This window comes from Oncorhynchus clarkii, chromosome 25, assembly GCF_045791955.1.
Source record: "Oncorhynchus clarkii lewisi isolate Uvic-CL-2024 chromosome 25, UVic_Ocla_1.0, whole genome shotgun sequence".
Lineage (NCBI taxonomy): Eukaryota > Metazoa > Chordata > Actinopteri > Salmoniformes > Salmonidae > Oncorhynchus > Oncorhynchus clarkii.
Window position 1 is genome coordinate 13,721,747 of NC_092171.1, and position 19,945 is coordinate 13,741,691.

Here is a 19,945-nt window from a genome sequence, read left to right on the forward strand (position 1 = left end):
TGGAGACAAGCACAAGGACAGGTGAAAAACAGATCAGGGCATGACAGCACATGAAGAAACTTTAAATTCTTGAAATTTTCCTGGATTGACTGACCTTCATGTCTTAAAGTAATGATGGACTGTCGTTTCTCTTTGCTTATTTGAGCTGTTCTTGAGCTAATATGGACTTGGTCTTTTACCAAATATATTCTGTATACCACCCCTACCTTGTCACAACCCAAATGATTGGCTCAAACACATTAAGGAAAGAAATTCTACAAATGATGAATGAAGCTCATGAAGCTGGTTAAGAGAATGCTAAGTGTGCAAAGCTGTCATCAAGGCAAAGGGTGGCTACTTGAAATCATCTCAAATATTTTGGACAACCAAATTGAAGCCCAAATGATTGATGAAATCAAAGTGTTTCAGCTGTATGGCGATTTGCGATTCATAACTTACATTTTACCGGTACTACCAGTAGTAGCAGGCCAACCGTTAACACCAAGATGGAATGCTTTTGAAGTGTTAATGCGCCGCCGAGAACATGTCCAGCGAAGTACATCCCAAGTGGCACGCACACACTTTGTGCCGATCAGCAGCTCCACAATGATGTGATCGACTGTCTCCAAGGTGGGGGCTTTTCATGGCAGCCAGACGAGACAATCAAAGGAGGATGTGGTGAGCACAGTTACAGGGCTCAAACTTAGTCAAGCTTGCTCTATAGATTTGATGCTTCTAATTGTGCACGTTAAAAACAAAAACAATTATTTGGTGATGATAGGCTATACTCTATGGCTGGATTCATGTATTTTTGCCAATGCTACATTTATTTGGCAGACCTAACTTGATTGACCCTCTTTCTACAAGGCCTAGTCTAGTCTATGAGAGGCCTAATCATATTTGTATGGATATTTTGTTAACGCCTAGGCTATCGAGATGCAGTCAGGTAATGAACTCATTATTATACATCAACATTTTAATCTGATTACAATTATTTATTGTCCATCATTCTTGAATTAGATTTTTTTTTGTCTACTCTATTACCCTATACATCACATTAAATTACGAGATTGGATTGCACTTTTTCCATTAATTTGACCCAAATTAATGTTTTGACCCTTCAAATTAAAGGTAGTCTATGAAAGGCCTTTATATTTGTATTGTCTTCATTTGTTAATGCCTTGCTAGGCTATTTCCCTATCATTTTTGAATATATCATTCTATTACATATCCTATGTGAACAATGTTCATTAATGTTAATTTATGTATTAATAATCTGATAATCAGGATGAAATATAATGTTTCATGTCCATATAACCTGGACATTCGTTACCCGATTATCAAAAGCACTCTGGTATATGGAACTCCATCTAGAGAAGTTTAAAGAGGGAGGCTTAGCCATACCAGACAGATTCCTGCAATTAGGCCTTGGATCCAACAACAGGTACCAGGAAACGCGACACAAGGCACCAAAACGAAGTCAAAATCAGCTTCATTGCAGTCAGCTGTCTATTTCAATATCCCAGCCCTGGGCACACTGGAATCACTTCACAGGTATGTTAATGAATGTGTTGTGTCATTTTTCTATATCAATTAAGTTTGTGGCATACCACTACTCCTTGGAGATTCATGTCACACATACTGTGTCTGATATTGTAAAATGTCACCATTTATTCAGGAAATGTAAAACGTGTAAGCTTTATGTTTTAAACCTCTCAACTAAAACTGCCTGTATTCCCTGTTCACATTAGATCTCAGAGAAGATGTGGCGAGTCGAACAGAGTCCATAGCAGCTGATGCATCCCACTGGGAGAAGGTGAATCAAGCAATGACCAGACGTCACCAACAGCCCCTCCCCTATGTACACCATAGTCTGATGTTTTATGCTACACTGTGAGAGCACCATGCTGACCGGTCAGCCTCCAGTATAGCACTCTGTTTGGATAAAGTGCCCCTATTCCACCCCCCTCTTTCAACTGGACTTTGCTGCTGAAGATAAGATTCCAGAGAAGGAAATGGTTTGACAACTTGAAACCGCCATCGACTTTCACTGTATAGAAGTATGCCTGTGGTAACCACCTAGGCACTCTGACATTCATATGGAAGGTATCCTCACACAGCAATGGTGTTCATGAGACCAGGCTTCTGTCAAAAGAAATACCAACATACTCCACACTAGAGCAATGCAAAAAACATTCCTGAACACATACGCACACGCTGCAAAGTGAACAGCTACTTCCTGAGAGAAATGTATCAGTTTCTGACAGATGAAAATAGTTAAGCAAACGATGATGAACAGGGGGCCTACTTGATGAGAGAGTATCCTTGTTCCTCCTTGATGGTGATGACCCAGACCTGATCATGGATTTAAGGAAGCTGAATGGCAAACCACAATCCTCATTTCAGCCCTTTTGGGATGAAGTACAGAAGTATTTTAACGAATACACAGCTCAGGTCAACGATTGCAGACATTGGGTGGCTGGTAGCCTAGTGGTTAGAGCATTGGACTAGTAACCGAAAGGTTGCAAGATCAAATCCCAGAGCTGACAAGGTAAAAATCTGTCGTTCTGCTCCTGAATAAGGCAGTTAACCCACTGTTCCTAGGCTGTCATTGAAAATAAGAATTTGTTTTTAACAGACTGGCATAGTTAAATAAAGGTAAATATATATATCTATCTATATCTATATATATATATATATATATATATATATCTATATTAGTTGAGGACTTGTGACAAAGTGGAAAAGCGGCTTCCACCAGAAACTAAAATCCCATCAATACAGTGGCTAAGACTGCAGTTTACACCCAATAATCCATGGTCCATGTCTGCTCTCCAGTACACAGGAAGGTTTGACCTCAAGTTCATAGTCCAGTCTCGGGTGAGAAGAAAGGAACATCAAGACTCAAAGTTTGGACCTACATTAAAACAGTTTGCCTGCATGCGGCAGAAGGACAGTGAAATGTTATGTGTGGATGATAAGGCAATCATCCCTGTCGGAGAACCTGGCCAGCCTATAGGGACCTGTAACAGAGGCAAACATCCAAGCATTGCTCCTGTGAGTGGGCCAGTTCTAGCAGCTGCCGACCATGATTATCACATCAGTGGACTTGTACCATCTGTCATGTTGATCCCAGGATCTCCATCTAGTTAATTCTATGATGGGAAAGTTCATGTCACTGTCAAGGACAAGGTTTTCTAGCCTTCCAGCCCCCTACAGTTGAAAAATCTCAGCATCCTCAGTGGATAGAACTACAGTGAAGATGACGTGTCTCTCAACAAGTCAATCTTGATCATTTAATCGGATGGTGGGCCAGACCACAGAACCACAAATGCCTCTGTTCAAGCATGCCACACACTCAAACCCACAAATGCTGAGGCTCCAGATACTCAACTAGTCTAAAGGCCAGTTTTATTGCTTCTTTAATCAGGACAACAGTTTTCAGCTGTGCTAACATAATTACAAAAGGGTTTTCTAATGATCAATTAGCCTTTTCAAATGATAAACTTAGATTAGCTAACACAACGTGCCATTGGAACACAGGAATGATGGTTGCTGATAATGGGCCTCTGTACGGCTATGTAGATATTCCATTAAAAACTAAATCTGCCATTTCCAGCGACAATAGTCATTTATAACATTAACAATGTCTACACTGTATTTCTGATCAATTTGAGGTTATTTTAACGGACAACAAAAAAAAAGCATTTCTAAGTGACCCCAAACGTTTGAACGGTTGTGTATATCAGAGATAATTTTTTTGATCAGGAATAACGAAACTGTCACAAGTTATACTTTAGTGTGTTTCATTTCTCATGGTTATAACAACATTGTAACGTCTGCATTCTTTTTAAGAAAAATAGTGTAGGTTTTCACATGGAAAAATATAACTCTAGAGCCCACACAGGTGCATAGGACAATGTGGTAAAGTAATGTTATTCCTTATCCACTTAATGTTTTAATTTATAACAAAATAATTAAAAAACACTTGCTCGCCTCACTTTTCTGTGGGGAAAATCCATTAAACGGTTAATTAATTTTGTCTGGAATCACTTCCTCCATTCGGCTCATACCTGGCTCGAACTCGGGACCTCTGCTTTGCTAACACACGTGGCCTCCCTCCTTGACAACATTCCAACGGTTTGAGCCACCCAAAAGGTACCGATTGGATGGCTCCATCCGCGACATTTAAAGCTAGCTGTGGAGTGAGCTTACGGTATGTACTTAACTCCGTTTCATGGGCTCACAATGAATTAAGTCAGACATGTTTTCCGTCAGCAGTATTGTTAAAAACCCTGAAAGTCTAAGGTTGTGTTGTTGGTTGGCTCGACTAGGAAGGTTATGTTGTAGGTTGGCCTGTTTTCCATTCTCTCTGCATGGGCGGGATGTCTGTGATCCAGTACTGAAACAGGGACACAGCTGCAGTGGCATCACCTGGAAAGAGAAGAGACAAACGTTACATTACAGTTGATTGCAATCAGGAATAGTGAGTGATTAAACGTTAGTTAATGAGGTCATTACTGCTGTTCCATAGCGGTGAGGACAAGTAAACTAGTTATCCTAGGCTAAATCCAGTATTGTACTGCCAGTGTACTCCTATCACCTACAGTACCTCACTGTTTCCTAACAGCTTCCCTTTCCCCCTGGGCTATGGCTTTTATCTGACTGCTCCGTTCAAGCAAAAATTAAAAGGAGATTCCATTCACCAGGTGCATGAAAGTCATTAAATAAAACTGTCAGCAGACGTCATCCCTGAGCGAGAGGTGTTGGGTGAAACAGTGAAATATAAGCTGTGGGATATTCCTTAGCGCTGCCCCTTGGGTGAATTGATCCCTCCTCTCTCTCAGTTCTGAAAGGAAGCTCCAGTGGACTGTAAAAAGACGTGAAGGACTTTAAAACAGGCTAAACCAACAGCACACCGCAGGCTTACTGGGCTAAAGCATCGGTGGCCAGAAGCAGCTGGTTTTATTCCACTGGTGGCCAATTCCATTTGTGTTTAGCTCGATGCATACCCCACTTTGCATTTGCCACCTAAAACATTTATAGTACTCCATTGACATTCTGTTAAATGGAAATTTGCTTTTAGCAAAAAATAACAAGGGGGAATATTTTGCCGCTCCGACACAATATACAGGTGGGAATAGATTTGTTTTAACAGACTAAATGGTTATTAGACTTCTTTATTTTCCCTTCAAATAACTAATTAAGTTTCAGGATAATACACAAAGCTTGCCCACATCTGGAGAGCAGGTGGAGGGACCAGCAATAATACACTGTGTGGTTTGAGTCTATTGTTGGAACTGATCACTGGTTTGGACTGGAGCCTGTTTTCCTCCTCAGTGTTGCCTTAGCGACGAGAGTGGAAAGAGGAGCGTCACTATTGCCACCTGCTCAACTGTGCCCTGAATCCCCTGGACAGGTCAGTCATATAACACTCCAGAATAGTACACTCTTCCCCAGGGACAGTCAAGTATCCCCTGATCCTATTAGTCAATTAGGGCTGGGAATTGCCAGGGACCTCACGATACAATATTCTATATGTATTGCGATTCAATACGGCAATTTATTGCGATTTCATGTTCCAAACATATTGGTCTGCTGCAGAGAGAAGAGAGACCATGATCAGTCATGGAAATAAAAGTGCTGTAAACATGTTGGCTCAGGTACAGCCGACTAACTCTAAGTAACGCAAAAAAAATTATATAAAAAAATCGATATAATATCATCCAAAAATAATATTGCGATATGTAACTATCGATTTTCCCCTCCCATCACTATTAGTAGGGTGTCTAATCAAAAATGCATCTTTTGACCAATGGATAAAATAATGTTAATTGTGTTGATGCCCCTCTATGAAAACACATGGTCCAAACCCCATGTCTCTATCATAATCTGTTCAAAAGGTATTGGCGTTGCTACCCTTGTAGGATGGCCAAAATTAGGGTGAATAATTCAATGGAGGCCAGAGGGAAAAAGTTGTCAAATATTTGGAAAATAGCATCGTGTCAGCTAGGCTGATTGCTGTGCGATAATTGAGCCAAACTGACAGGCTCACTGATGAACTCGTCCCCTTTCTTCTCGAATCCAGAGGACATAAAACAATATTGAGGTAAGCTATATATCGATTTTGAGACATGACATTATATTTTAGTATACGCTTTTTTTTTTAGTATACGCGAGGTAAAACCAGATAAGACTACTCACCAGTAGACATGGTAGAGCTGTTCTGGAGCTCCTGCAGATCTTTTGTCATCCTTGCTGTGTCCTGTTGCTGCACCAGGGACTAGAGGCTGTGGAGCTGGGCCAAAACAGCAGGGGGGAATGTTCCATTCTACAGGCTGGTCAGAAGGCCCTCCACTACCAGATGAACCTGCTTGGTAGTGGAGTGGGTATACTATTACTCCACCAACCATTATAAGCTCCGTTGCTGAATGGGCCTGTGTCTAATCACCTGGTCTTTCTCTAGACTGAGGTGCATATAAGGAACAGGAGCATCTGGCCCCTTTAACTGAACTACTGTGGACATTTCCAGAGGTCTTTCTTAGCCTTCCACAGTAATTCACCAACAGAGAAACCTTAATCCCTGGAACCAATGGGATTCTTTGGACTGACTGACTGTCGGTCTGTCTAGCCCTCCAGAGGCAAGTCATGGAGGGATTATGACAGACCAGATGACTGAGCCTGTCCATTACATTTGAGCATGATGAAGTAAACCCAAAACACCTCAATGCACCTCTACACCTCGATTCCTAAATCTCTCAAGGTCCTCAAGTTGTTATAGGCTAGTGATTAATGAGCTGTGCTTTCACTTTCAATGTGCGTGTGCTCTGCACAGTGCTGTTCAAATTATTTATTTTCTGCCAATCCCGAAAGCGATAAAATGAACTATGCTTCAGCACTTTTGGCCAGCTCTTAGGAAGACTGAAACACAGCCTAGGCTATATGTGACCGTATCTGGGTTGATTAGCAGCCCTGTTATGTCACACTCACAATCAGACACATAGATATTGTGTGGTCCTGAGGAAGATTATCACTTCAGCTGCTCTTCTCTGCCTCATCTCTTCCTCCCCCCTCGCTCTCGTAGGTGAACTCGAGCCGCAGCACAGGGCACCAGACCCAGAGACAAGAGCTTCTGTTTATGACGTTGCTTCCTCCTCTTCTTGTTGAGCCACACTCCTTCCTCCATGGAGGTCCCCAGGGTTGGATCCTGTAACCTGGCCCGCTCCGTCCACCACTGTCCCACCTCCTGGAGCTATAGTTCCCATTTCTCCTTCTTCTTCCTCCATCGTCTTCTTCTACCTCTTCATCTTTGTTGGACTCATGAGTGTTCTCAACTGAAGGGAACAATAAAAAAGTGAGAGCTTTTTAACTTTCATGACATTCACAAACTAGTGTCTAATCCCTTAAAGCTGGAATCCGCAATTGTAAAACTGCCACGTCCTTTTGTGAAATTAGAACAACAAAGTTACCTACTACTCATTCAAGGGTTTTTCTTTATTTGTACTATTTTCTATTTGTACTCATTTCCGGTCACGACTTGCAGACTTGTTTTCGATTTGCTGTGCGTTTTGTTGCCAACCTGTTTTGCTACCTGACAAATTTACGGTTTTTACTTTTTAATTACCGTTTATATTTGTGTTTTTTCCTCCTCAACTTTTTCACTCCGGACGCTTTATCTGGACACGGTTCGTCAGGACCTCCAACAGCCGAAGCTAAGTAGTAACATTAACATGATGCCTTCTAATTGCAGTCGCTGTACTCGCCTTACGGCGAGGATAGCTGTGCTACAAGCCCAGCTTCAGACGCAATCGCTAGGCAAGAGTAATTTCAGTGTAGGAAAGGATGAAACAGCGTCTGTGCCACCAGTAAGTACAGATAGTAGTATAAATCCCCTGGCACAGTCCCCGCAGCCGGACAACTTTCTCACGGTTTCTGGAAGGAAATGCTGTAGGAACGCTCAACCGGTGTCGCTCATTCAGCCGACAGAAACTTTCAACCGGTTTTCCCCATTAAGCAGCGGGTCGGAGTCAGAGGCCGAGTCTTCTCTGGTCTCTACTCTTCCCGTTACGGGGTCTGAGACGCCGAAGCTTCCCACCATTAGCTCTGACAAATTGAAAACTCTAGTCATTGGCGACTCCATTACCCGCAGTATTAGACTTAAAACGAATCATCCAGCGATCATACACTGTTTACCGGGGTGCAGGGCTACCGACGTTAAGGCTAATCTGAAGATGGTGCTGGCTAAAGCTAAAACTGGCGAGTGTAGAGAGTATAGAGATATTGTTATCCACGTCGGCACCAACGATGTTAGGATGAAACAGTCAGAGATCACCAAGCGCAACATAGCTTCTGCGTGTAAATCGGCTAGAAAGATGTGTCGGCATCGAGTAATTGTCTCTGGCCCCCTCCCAGTTAGGGGGAGTGATGAGCTCTACAGCAGAGTCTCACAACTCAATCGCTGGTTGAAAACTGTTTTCTGCCCCTCCCAAAAGATAGAATTTGTAGATAATTGGCCCTCTTTCTGGGACTCACCCACAAACAGGACCAAGCCTGACCTGCTGAGGAGTGACGGACTCCATCCTAGCTGGAGGGGTGCTCTCATTTTATCTACCAACATAGACAGGGCTCTAACTCCTCTAGCTCCACAATGAAATAGGGTGCAGGTCAGGCAGCAGGCTGTTAGCCAGCCTGCCAGCATAGTGGAGTCTGCCACTAGCACAGTCAGTGTAGTCAGCTCAGCTATCACCATTGAGACCGTGTCTGTGCCTCGACCTAGGTTGGGCAAAACTAAACATGGCGGTGTTCGCCTTAGCAATCTCACTAGGATAAAGACCACCTCCATTCCTGTCATTATTGAAAGAGATCAGGATACCTCACATCTCAAAATAGGGCTACTTAATGTTAGATCCCTTACTTCAAAGGCAATTATAGTCAATGAACTAATCACTGATCATAATCTTGATGTGATTGGCCTGACTGAAACATGGCTTAAGCCTGATGAATTTACTGTGTTAAATGAGGCCTCACCTCCTGGCTACACTAGTGACCATATCCCCCGTGCATCCCGCAAAGGCGGAGGTGTTGCTAACATTTACGATTGCAAATTTCAATTTACAAAAAAAAAAATGACGTTTTCGTCTTTTGAGCTTCTAGTCATGAAATCTATGCAGCCTACTCAATCACTTTTTATAGCTACTGTTTACAGGCCTCCTGGGCCATATACAGCGTTCTTCATCGAGTTCCCTGAATTCCTATCGGACCTTGTAGTCATAGCAGATAATATTCTAATCTTTGGTGACTTTAATATTCACATGGAAAAGTCCACAGACCCACTCCAAAAGGCTTTCGGAGCCATCATCGACTCAGTGGGTTTTGTCCAACATGTCTCTGGACCCACTCACTGTCACAGTCATACGCTGGACCTAGTTTTGTCCCATGGAATAAATGTTGTGGATCTTAATGTTTTTCCTCATAATCCTGGACTATCGGACCACCATTTTATTACGTTTGCAATTGCAACAAATAATCTGCTCAGACCCCAACCAAGGATCATCAAAAGTCGTACTATAAATTCACAGACAGCACAAAGATTCCTTGATGTCCTTCCAGATTCCCTCTGTCTACCCAAGGACGCCAGAGGACAAAAATCAGTTAACCACCTAACTGAGGAACTCAATTTAACCTTGCGCAATACCCTAGATGCAGTTGCACCCCTAAAAACAAAAAACATTTCTCATAAGAAACTAGCTCCCTGGTACACAGAAAATACCAGAGCTCTGAAGCAAGCTTCCAGAAAATTGGAACAGAAATGGCGCCACACCAAACTGGAAGTCTTCCGACTAGCTTGGAAAGACAGTACTGTGCAGTACCGAAGAGCCCTTACTGCTGCTCGATCATCCTATTTTTCTCACTTAATTGAGGAAAATAAGAACAATCCGAAATTCCTTTTTGATACTGTCGCAAAGCTAACTAAAAAGCAGCATTCCCCAAGAGAGGATGACTTTCACTTTAGCAGTGATAAATTCATGAACTTCTTTGAGGAAAAGATTATGATTATTAGAAAGCAAATTTCGGACTCCTCCTTAAATCTGCGTATTCCTTCAAAGCTCAGTTGTCCTGAGTCTGCACAACTCTGCCAGGACCTAGGATCAAGAGAGACGCTCAAGTGTTTTAGTACTATATCTCTTGACACAATGATGAAAATAATCATGGCCTCTAAACCTTCAAGCTGCATACTGGACCCTATTCCAACTAAACTACTGAAAGAGCTGCTTCCTGTGCTTGGCCCTCCTATGTTGAACATAATAAACGGCTCTCTATCCACCGGATGTGTACCAAACTCACTAAAAGTGGCAGTAATAAAGCCTCTCTTGAAAAAGCCAAACCTTGACCCAGAAAATATAAAAAACTATCGGCCTATATCGAATCTTCCATTCCTCTCAAAAATTTTAGAAAAGGCTGTTGCGCAACAACTCACTGCCTTCCTGAAGACAAACAATGTATACGAAATGCTTCAGTCTGGTTTTAGACCCCATCATAGCACTGAGACGGCACTTGTGAAGGTGGTAAATGACATTTTAATGGCATCGGACCGAGGCTCTGCATCTGTCCTCGTGCTCCTAGACCTTAGTGCTGCTTTTGATACCATCGATCACCACATTCTTTTGGAGAGATTGGAAACCCAAATTGGTCTACATGGACAAGTTCTGGCCTGGTTTAGATCTTATCTGTCGGAAAGATATCAGTTTGTCTCTGTGAATGGTTTGTCCTCTGACAAATCAACTGTAAATTTCGGTGTTCCTCAAGGTTCCGTTTTAGGACCACTATTGTTTTCACTATATATTTTACCTCTTGGGGATGTTATTCGAAAACATAATGTTAACTTTCACTGCTATGCGGATGACACACAGCTGTACATTTCAATGAAACATGGTGAAGCCCCAAAATTGCCCTTGCTAGAAGAATGTGTTTCAGACATAAGGAAGTGGATGGCTGCAAACTTTCTACTTTTAAACTCGGACAAAACAGAGATGCTTGTTCTAGGTCCCAAGAAACAAAGAGATCTTCTGTTGAATCTGACAATTAATCTTAATGGTTGTACAGTCGTCTCAAATAAAACTGTGAAGGACCTCGGCGTTACTCTTGACCCTGATCTCTCTTTTGAAGAACATATCAAGACCATTTCAAGGACAGCTTTTTTCCATCTACGTAACATTGCAAAAATCAGAAACTTTCTGTCCAAAAATGATGCAGAAAAATTAATCCATGCTTTTGTCACTTCTAGGTTAGACTACTGCAATGCTCTACTTTCCGGCTACCCGGATAAAGCACTAAATAAACTTCAGTTAGTGCTAAATACGGCTGCTAGAATCCTGACTAGAACCAAAAAATTTGATCATATTACTCCAGTGCTAGCCTCTCTACACTGGCTTCCTGTCAAAGCAAGGGCTGATTTCAAGGTTTTACTGCTAACCTACAAAGCATTACATGGGCTTGCTCCTACCTATCTCTCTGATTTGGTCCTGCCGTACATACCTACACGTACGCTACGGTCACAAGACGCAGGCCTCCTAATTGTCCCTAGAATTTCTAAGCAAGCAGCTGGAGGCAGGGCTTTCTCCTATAGAGCTCCATTTTTATGGAACTGTCTGCCTACCCATGTCAGAGACGCAAACTCGGTCTCAACCTTTAAGTCTCTACTGAAGACTCATCTCTTCAGTGGGTCATATGATTGAGTGTAGTCTGGCCCAGGAGTGGGAGGGTGAACGGAAAGGCTCTGGAGCAACGAACCGCCCTTGCTGTCTCTGCCTGGCCGGTTCCCCTCTTTCCACTGGGATTCTCTGCCTCTAACCCTATTACAGGGGCTGAGTCACTGGCTTACTGGGGCTCTCTCATGCTGTCCCTGGAGGGGGTGCGTCACCTGAGTGGGTTGATTCACTGATGTGATCATCCTGTCTGGGTTGGCCCCCCCCCCCCCCCCCCTTGGGTTGTGCCGTGGCGGAGGTCTTTGTGGGCTATACTCAGCCTTGTCTCAGGATGGTAAGTTGGTGGTTGAAGATATCCCTCTAGTGGTGTGGGGGCTGTGCTTTGGCAAAGTGGGTGGTGGGGTTATATCCTTCCTGTTTGGCCCTGTCCGGGGGTGTCCTCGGATGGGGCCACAGTGTCTCCGGACCCCTCCTGTCTCAGCCTCCAGTATTTATGCTGCAGTAGTTTATGTGTCGGGGGGCTAGGGTCAGTTTGTTATATCTGGAGTACTTCTCCTGTCCAATTCGGTGTCCTGTGTGAATTTAAGTGTGCGTTCTCTAATTCTCTCTTTCTCTCTCTCGGAGGACCTGAGCCCTAGGACCATGCCCCAGGACTACCTGACATGATGACTCCTTGCTGTCACCAGTCCACCTGGCCGTGCTGCTGCTCCAGTTTCTTTCAACTGTTCTGCCTTATTATTATTCAACCATGCTGGTCATTTATGAACATTTGAACATCTTGGCCATGTTCTGTTATAATCTCCACCCGGCACAGCCAGAAGAGGACTGGCCATCCCACATATGCTCTCTCTAATTCTCTCTTTCTTTCTCTCTCTCGGAGGACCTGAGCCCTAGGACCATGCCCCAGGAATACCTGACATGATGACTCCTTGCTGTCCCCAGTCCACCTGACTGTGCTGCTGCTCCAGTTTCAACTGTTCTGCCTTATTATTATTTGACCATGCTGGTCATTTATGAACATTTGAACATCTTGACCATGTTCTGTTATAATCTCCACCCGGCACAGCCAGAAGAGGACTGGCCACCCCACATAGCCTGGTTCCTCTCTAGGTTTCTTCCTAGGTTTTGGCCTTTCTAGGGAGTTTTTCCTAGCCACCGTGCTTCTACACCTGCATTGCTTGCTGTTTGGGGTTTTAGGCTGGGTTTCTGTACAGCACTTTGAGATATCAGCTGATGTACGAAGGGCTATATAAATAAATTTGATTTGATTTGATTTACTGCAAACAACAAACACAGTTTTTCCCCCTCGGACATCATTGCATGCAGCTGCATATGCAGTGCGATTTGTTTCACTACCATGCAATACGCTCCCCAGCGCTGCTTCGCCAACAAAAACAACGGCTATGGCACCGTTTCCCCATATTGCAGACGTTTTAGATCAATACCTATCTTACTGTAATAGTTTTCCATTTAAATGGACAAAAATAGCTTTCTAGCAAAAAAATGATTTCTCAAGCAGAATTTAACTAGGACTGTCTGGGACTCACGTCCATGCAAACCTGCTGATTAGAAGGTCCTGTGTAGATTGCATTTTAAACCAGAAACTATCAGAAAACAACATTGATTTGGCGGCGGGTAGCCTAGAGGTTAGTGCGTTGGACTAGTAACCGAAAGGTTTCAAGATCGAATCCCCAGGCCGACAAGGTAAAAATCTGTCATTCTTCCCCTGAACAAGGCAGTTAACCCACTGTTCCTAGGCCGTCATTGAAAATAAGAATTTGTTCTTAAGTGACCTGCCTAGTTAAATAAAGGTAAATAAAATGTAACATTGTTACCATGTTAGTTTCATCAGCTGTTGTACAATATGATACAAAACGCAAGAAAAACATTTTGACTGCCCTGGGCCTTTAAGGCAAGAATCACATTTGGCTGTAGTACTGTGATCCCTGTCCCTGTGATCCAAATTCATCAAAAGTACCCATTTCATCGCACTTGGAATGAGCCACCTTCAACACCATGTCTACCCGGCCTTTAACACAAGACCTTGTTTATTTTGTAACAGATCAAGCTAATTCAGCAAGCATATTCAGCCAAGCTGCACCACTTGGATGACCTATAACCTATGGCCTATAGACCTCTCTGTAGCTGAGGGGCTGGATTGATGCTCCAGGATGGGTGGATATCCACTGTCCAGGATCACAGAGCACAAATCTGACCGAATCGCCTGTGGTAAAGATGGGGCCTTCCCACACACAGCAGAGAGTGGAGGTTTTTCCCTAGGGTAACTGGTGGGTAGAGAGGCTGTCTGGAAATCAGCAACTCAACCACAGTCTACAGACTCCAGCACCACCACTGCAGAGCGTAAATGCACACACTGTTAGGTGGGCGGCACACACACACACTCTTTCTCTAGGCTTTCAGCAGAGTGTTGATAGCTTAGCGGTCCGAAGGGGAACCAGCTACCATATGGGCAGCTGTGCAGAGACAGAGAAAGTGGCATTTTAACCATCTTAAAAAAACATTTTATGTATTTATCAATTTTCAGCTGTGAAAGAAACTACGCAAATAGCAAGCTGGTAAATTATTATTCACGGCATTTACATAAAACTATTAATTAAAACCATGTACAGTGCATTCGGAAAGTATTCAAACCCCTTGGCTTTTTCCACATTTTGTTACGTTACAGCCTTTCTAAAATTGACAACAACAAAAAATTCCACCAATCTACACACTATACCCCATAATGACAAAGTTAAAACAGGTTTTTAGAAATGTTGACTAATTTATTAAAAATAAAAAAACAGAAATAGCTTATTTACATAAGTATTTAGACCCTCTGCGCTGAGACTTGAAATTGATCTCAGGTGCATCCTGTTTTCATTGATCATCCTTGAGCTATTTCTACAACTTTATTGTAGTCCACCTGTGGTAAATTCAATTGCGTGGACATGATTTGGAAAGGTACACACCTGTCTATATAAGTTCCCACAGTTGACAGTCCGTGTTAGAGAAAAAAAAAAGCCATGAGGTTGAAGGAATTGTCCGTAGAGCTCCGAGACAGGATTGTGTCGAGACACAGATCTGTGTAAGGGTACCAAAACATTTCTGAACCATTGAAGGTCCCCAAGAACACAGTGACCTCCATCATTCTTAAATGGAAGATGTTTGTAACCCCCAAGACTCTTCCTAGAGCTGGCCGCCCAGCCAAACTGAGCAATCGGGGGAGAAGGGCCTTGGTCAGGGAGGTGACCAAGAGTTCCTCTGTGAAGATTTGAGAACCTTCCAGAAGGACAACCATCTCTGCATCACTTCGCCAATCAGGCCGTTACGGTAGAGTGGCGGGACAGAAGCCATTCCTCATTAAAAAGCACGACAGCCCGCTTGGAGTTTGCCAAAAGACATATAAAGACTCTCAGACCATGAGAAACAAGATTCTCTGGTCTAATGAAACCTAGATTGAATTCTGGCCTGAATGCCAAACGTCACGTCTGGGAGAAACCTGGCATCATCCCTACGGTGAAGCATGGTGGTGACAGCATCATGCTGTGGGATGTTTTTCAGTTGCAGGGACTGGGAGACTAGTCAGGATCGAGTGAAAGGTGAACGGAGTAAAGTACAGAGAGATCCTTGATGAAAACTTGCTCCAGAGCACTCAGGACCTCAGACTGGGGCAAAGATTCACCTTCCAACAGGACAACGACCCTAAGCATACAGCCAAGACAACGCATCTTGGAGTGGCTTCGGGACAAGTCTCTGAATGTCCATGAGTGGCCTAGCCAGAGCCCGGACTTGATCCCGATCGAACATCTCTGGAAAGACTTGAAAATAGCTGTGTAGTGAATCTGACAGAGCTTGAGAGGATCTGCAGAGAAGAATGGGAGAAACTCCCAAAATACAGGTGTGCCAAGCTTGTAGCGTCATACCCAAGAAGACTCGAGGCTGTAATCGCTGCCAAAGGTGCTTCAACAAAGTACTGAGTAAAGGGTCTGAATACTTACCTGTTTTTGCTTTGTCACTTTGTCATTACGGGGTATTGTGTTTTAAATACATTTTTGAATAAGGCTGTAATGTAACAAAATGTGGAAAAAGTCAAGGGGTCTGAATACTTTCTGAATGCACTGTAGGAAGCGATTTGCTGTTGGAGGTAATATGTAAATTATGTGGCAGATATGGGGCTAAGATAACATGGGCTCGATAATAGACGCTTAATGCAGCAAGGTCCAGGTCAATCAATCGTGGTTCAAAGACACAGGCTGTCCTGTAGAATGAAGACGGACGTGTGGTACATTCACACGCACGCATAGTATTAGTCATGAAAAATGCAGTCATCTAAGGAATGTGAGTCACACTGCTCCCTCTAGTGGTCAGGTAGGCTAAGTCTATTAGTGATCCAGAAACAACATTGTAATGTTGACAGGAGGGATGAATAGTAAGGTCATCCAAGGCCTCTCTGATGAGTAAATCTAAACCACTGATAAGATATCCTTCTTGGCTGAGTTGGTCCCTCACTTTACACATTTTGACTGTCTAAGAACTCCAAGGCCTTGTGGGAGGTTGAAGGAATTAGGCTTTTGGAAACAAATTCCTTGTGACATAGACACACAGGCCTAAAACTACTCACCAACTAGCGGGCACTGGGCAGCCCAAATACAATGCAGTAGAGTTGCTATTAACTAGGCAAATAGCAGTAGACATGGCTCTTAGTGTCAGATTATTCAACCACTTGAGTATTGCTGAGCTTCTCCCCATGCCTCTTTACTTGTTTTTGGTGTGTATACTGTTCATTGAGATTTTCCCATAAGTGGGCCTTTTCAAATATGCAATATACATGATGACTTCATTCCTTGCTTAGATGTTAATTTAAAAAATGGAGAAGAACTGCATCATGTGTATACGCCCAGCTGCTCTACATGGAAGTACTTTAAGCCATTATTCAAAATAGACATCTGCCACGGTAAATGTTAAGACTTTGAAGAAACAACTAAAAAAAATACAGATTTTCATGACTGAGGTTGTCATGCTCTTTGCTTTCCCCATGGTAACAACAAATATTTAAAGCGGTAGGCATACCGTACCTGCACGTGTAATGTAGCACAGAGCCACAGACACAAACATCCACTCAAAACCACTCTACTACTCCATGTGTACTGCTACAAGATTAGGCCTATCCTGTGCTAACCTCTACTACTTCTAAAATAGTGCTGCTTGTCAGAAAAATGGAATGGCCAAGCATTAAAGGTGCAATACGAAGAAATCGCGCCGCCATTTTCTGGTTACAAAAATGTGAATAGTTTGCCAAATTTCCGTTGGTGACAAAACAAGCAATAGTGTAGAGAATCATTGTACCATCTAAACTGCTGTGAAATATATTTTCAATAAACAACAATATTGTGTTTTCAGCTTGTGTACAAAACCGAAAGACGCAAGAACAAAACTTAACGGGAAGCATAGAAATAGCGCACATAGAACCGATCTACCGGTTCTTAGACTTGCTTTTAATGAGAATGATAGATCTATAACTCACATTTCTATGTGAATTTGGACAGGCTTTAAGAGAAAGTATTAATAGGCCTAAATTGCTGACTCGGCCTAAACCATTGTAACGGGCAAATATAGCTCAATTGAGTATGCCTTGATGTCATAAATTCTTGAGCTGCTAGAAAAACATGTCTTCCAATTAATTAACACAATTGCTGCAGAGAGCTGGTAAAGTGTAAATACTAGTACAACCCATTCAGTGTACAAATTAAGCTGTTGCCTTAGGCTATTCTCTAATGGCAATACTCATCTCATCAGTTTCAGCCAGGTAGCCCAAACCCCCTACCCCTCCAGCAAGCAGACGGTGAGTGAGTGAAATGGACTTGGGTAGGACGGCTTAAAGCAGCTTGTTCATTCAGCTGTTTCGTGATGCCAGGGAAACCTCCTCTAAACACATCTACTGTACTTGGTTACATCTCAGTCTACTGACCACATATCAAAAACAAATATAAGTTCTTTGGTAAATCAATGTCAACTGTTGAGCCAAAATGGTTTAATTGAGTGCCCACATAAGCCATTTACACTGAGATAATCAACCCATATCTGTAATGATAACCATAACATTTGACCTTGAGAACACACAGTGTTGAGAACAACAGCATCAACCATTTTATTTAACTAGGCAAGTCATTTAAGAACAAATTATTATATAACCCGGACGATGCTGGGCCAATTTTGCGCTGCCCTATGGGACTCCCAATCACAGCCGGTTGCGATACAGCCTGGAATCGAACCAGGATCTGTAGTGAGGCCTCTAGCACTGAGATGCAGTGCCTTAGACCACTGCGCCACTCGGGAGCCCCGAACTGGCTGGTCTAATCCATGTGGCATAGAGATTGAAAAGATCACATCTCAATGCATGAGGTACACTTCTGCATAACCATCTAACAACTAAGATCATGGTTAAAAATATTTTTTCCTGCTTTTTCCCCACAACTGGACAGGAAAAGACAATCAAGGAGAGTGATAGTAACACTGAGCAACAGCATCAACCATTTTATTTAACTAGGCAAGTCATTTAAGAACAAATTCTTATTTACAATGACGGCTTGCCCCAGCCAAACCCTAACCCGGACGATGCTGGGCCAATTTTGCGCTGCCCTATGGGACTCCCAATCACAGCTGGTTGCGATACAGCCTGGAATCGAACCAGGATCTGTAGTGAGGCCTCTAGCACTGAGATGCAGTGCCTTAGACCACTGCGCCACTCGGGAGCCCCGAACTGGCTGGTCTAATCCATGTGGCATAGAGATTGAAAAGATCACATCTCAATGCATGGGGTACACTTCTGCATAACCATCTAACAACTAAGATCATGGTTAAAAATATTTGTTCCTGCTTTTTCCCCACAACTGGACAGGAAAAGACAATCAAGGAGAGTGATAGTAACACTGAGCACTGAGCCAAACCGGGGAACCAGGGAGAGGCCTCGATAGTAAATCCCTTGCTTTACGGCGCATCTCTTTCCCCACAGACAGTCCATAAATGTAAGATTATAGCCCTCTTACCAAATCCACAGTATTTATGCATGCTGGCTGAAGGCGTGACAGATCCCTCTGCACTCGTCTTGTAATCTGCACTCGTCTGCCTGGCTGGGGATAGTGTTATCCCTCTATCTCCTGCAACACAGAGCAAATGAGAAAGAAAGAACATTAGCTACACTGTAAGTACTGGCAGTTGGTTTGGAGGTGTTTGTAGCTATATCATTTCCAGAGTGTGACACCAACTTAGTTGGGAGTAATAAAAATCAGGTGATGTCTCACTTTGCTCAGCTCCGGAAACAATATTTATTTCAAATCAAATTTTATTAGTTACATGTGCCGAATATTTGTTACATGTGCCGAATACAACAGGTGTAGACCTTACAGCGCAATGCCTACTTACAAGCCCTTAACCAACAATGCAGTTTTAACAAAAGTATGTGTTAAGTAAAAAATATAAGTAAAAAACAAGACAAACAGTTACAAATAATTAAAGAGCAGCAGTAAAATAACAATAGAGAGGCTATAAACTTGGGGTACCGGTACAGAGTCAATGTACAGAGGCACTGGTTAGTCGAGGTGATTGAGGTAAAATGTACATACATGTAGGTAGAGTTAAAGTGACTATACATAGGTAATAAACAGAGAAAAGCAGCAGCATAAAAGAGTGGGGGGGGGGGGGGAGGGGGGGGTTGCAAATAGTCTGGGTAGCCATTTGATTAGCTGTTCAGGAGTCTTATGGCTTGGGCGTCGAAGCTGTTGAGAAGCCTTTTGGACCTAGACCTTGCGCTCCGGTACTGCTTGCCGTGCGGTTGCAGAGAGAACAGTCTACAGTTGAAAGTGTAGTTTACATACACTTAGGTTGGAGTCATTAAAACTTGTTTTTCAACCACTCCACAAATTGTTTGTTAACAAACTATTGTTTTGGCAAGTCGGTTAGTACATCTACAATGTGCATGACACAAGTAATTTTTCCAACAATTGTTTACAAACAGATTATTTCACTTATAATTCCTGTATCATAATTCCAATGGGTCAGAAGTTTACATACACTAAGTTGACTGTGCCTTTAAACAGCTTGAAAATTCCAGAAAATTATGTCGTGGCTCTTGTAATGATCTTTGTCTTCATCGGATAAGGAGTAGGAAGGATCGGACCAAAACGCAGCGTGGTAAGTGTCCATGATTATTTATTATAACAGAACACGAAAATACAAAATAACAAAGTGAATGTAAGAAATGA

General features: G+C 42.8%; 1 long non-coding RNA gene across 1 annotated transcript; it reads right to left on the minus strand.

The window, feature by feature from the left end:
* Positions 1 to 3,373: 3,373 nt before the first annotated feature.
* On the minus strand, positions 3,374 to 18,885 carry LOC139383931 (uncharacterized). The gene is made up of 3 exons (XR_011628804.1): positions 18,731 to 18,885; positions 6,184 to 7,313; positions 3,374 to 4,413 (listed from the first exon to the last, which is right to left on the minus strand). It is a non-coding gene; the product is annotated as an uncharacterized lncRNA (long non-coding RNA).
* Positions 18,886 to 19,945: the final 1,060 nt, after the last annotated feature.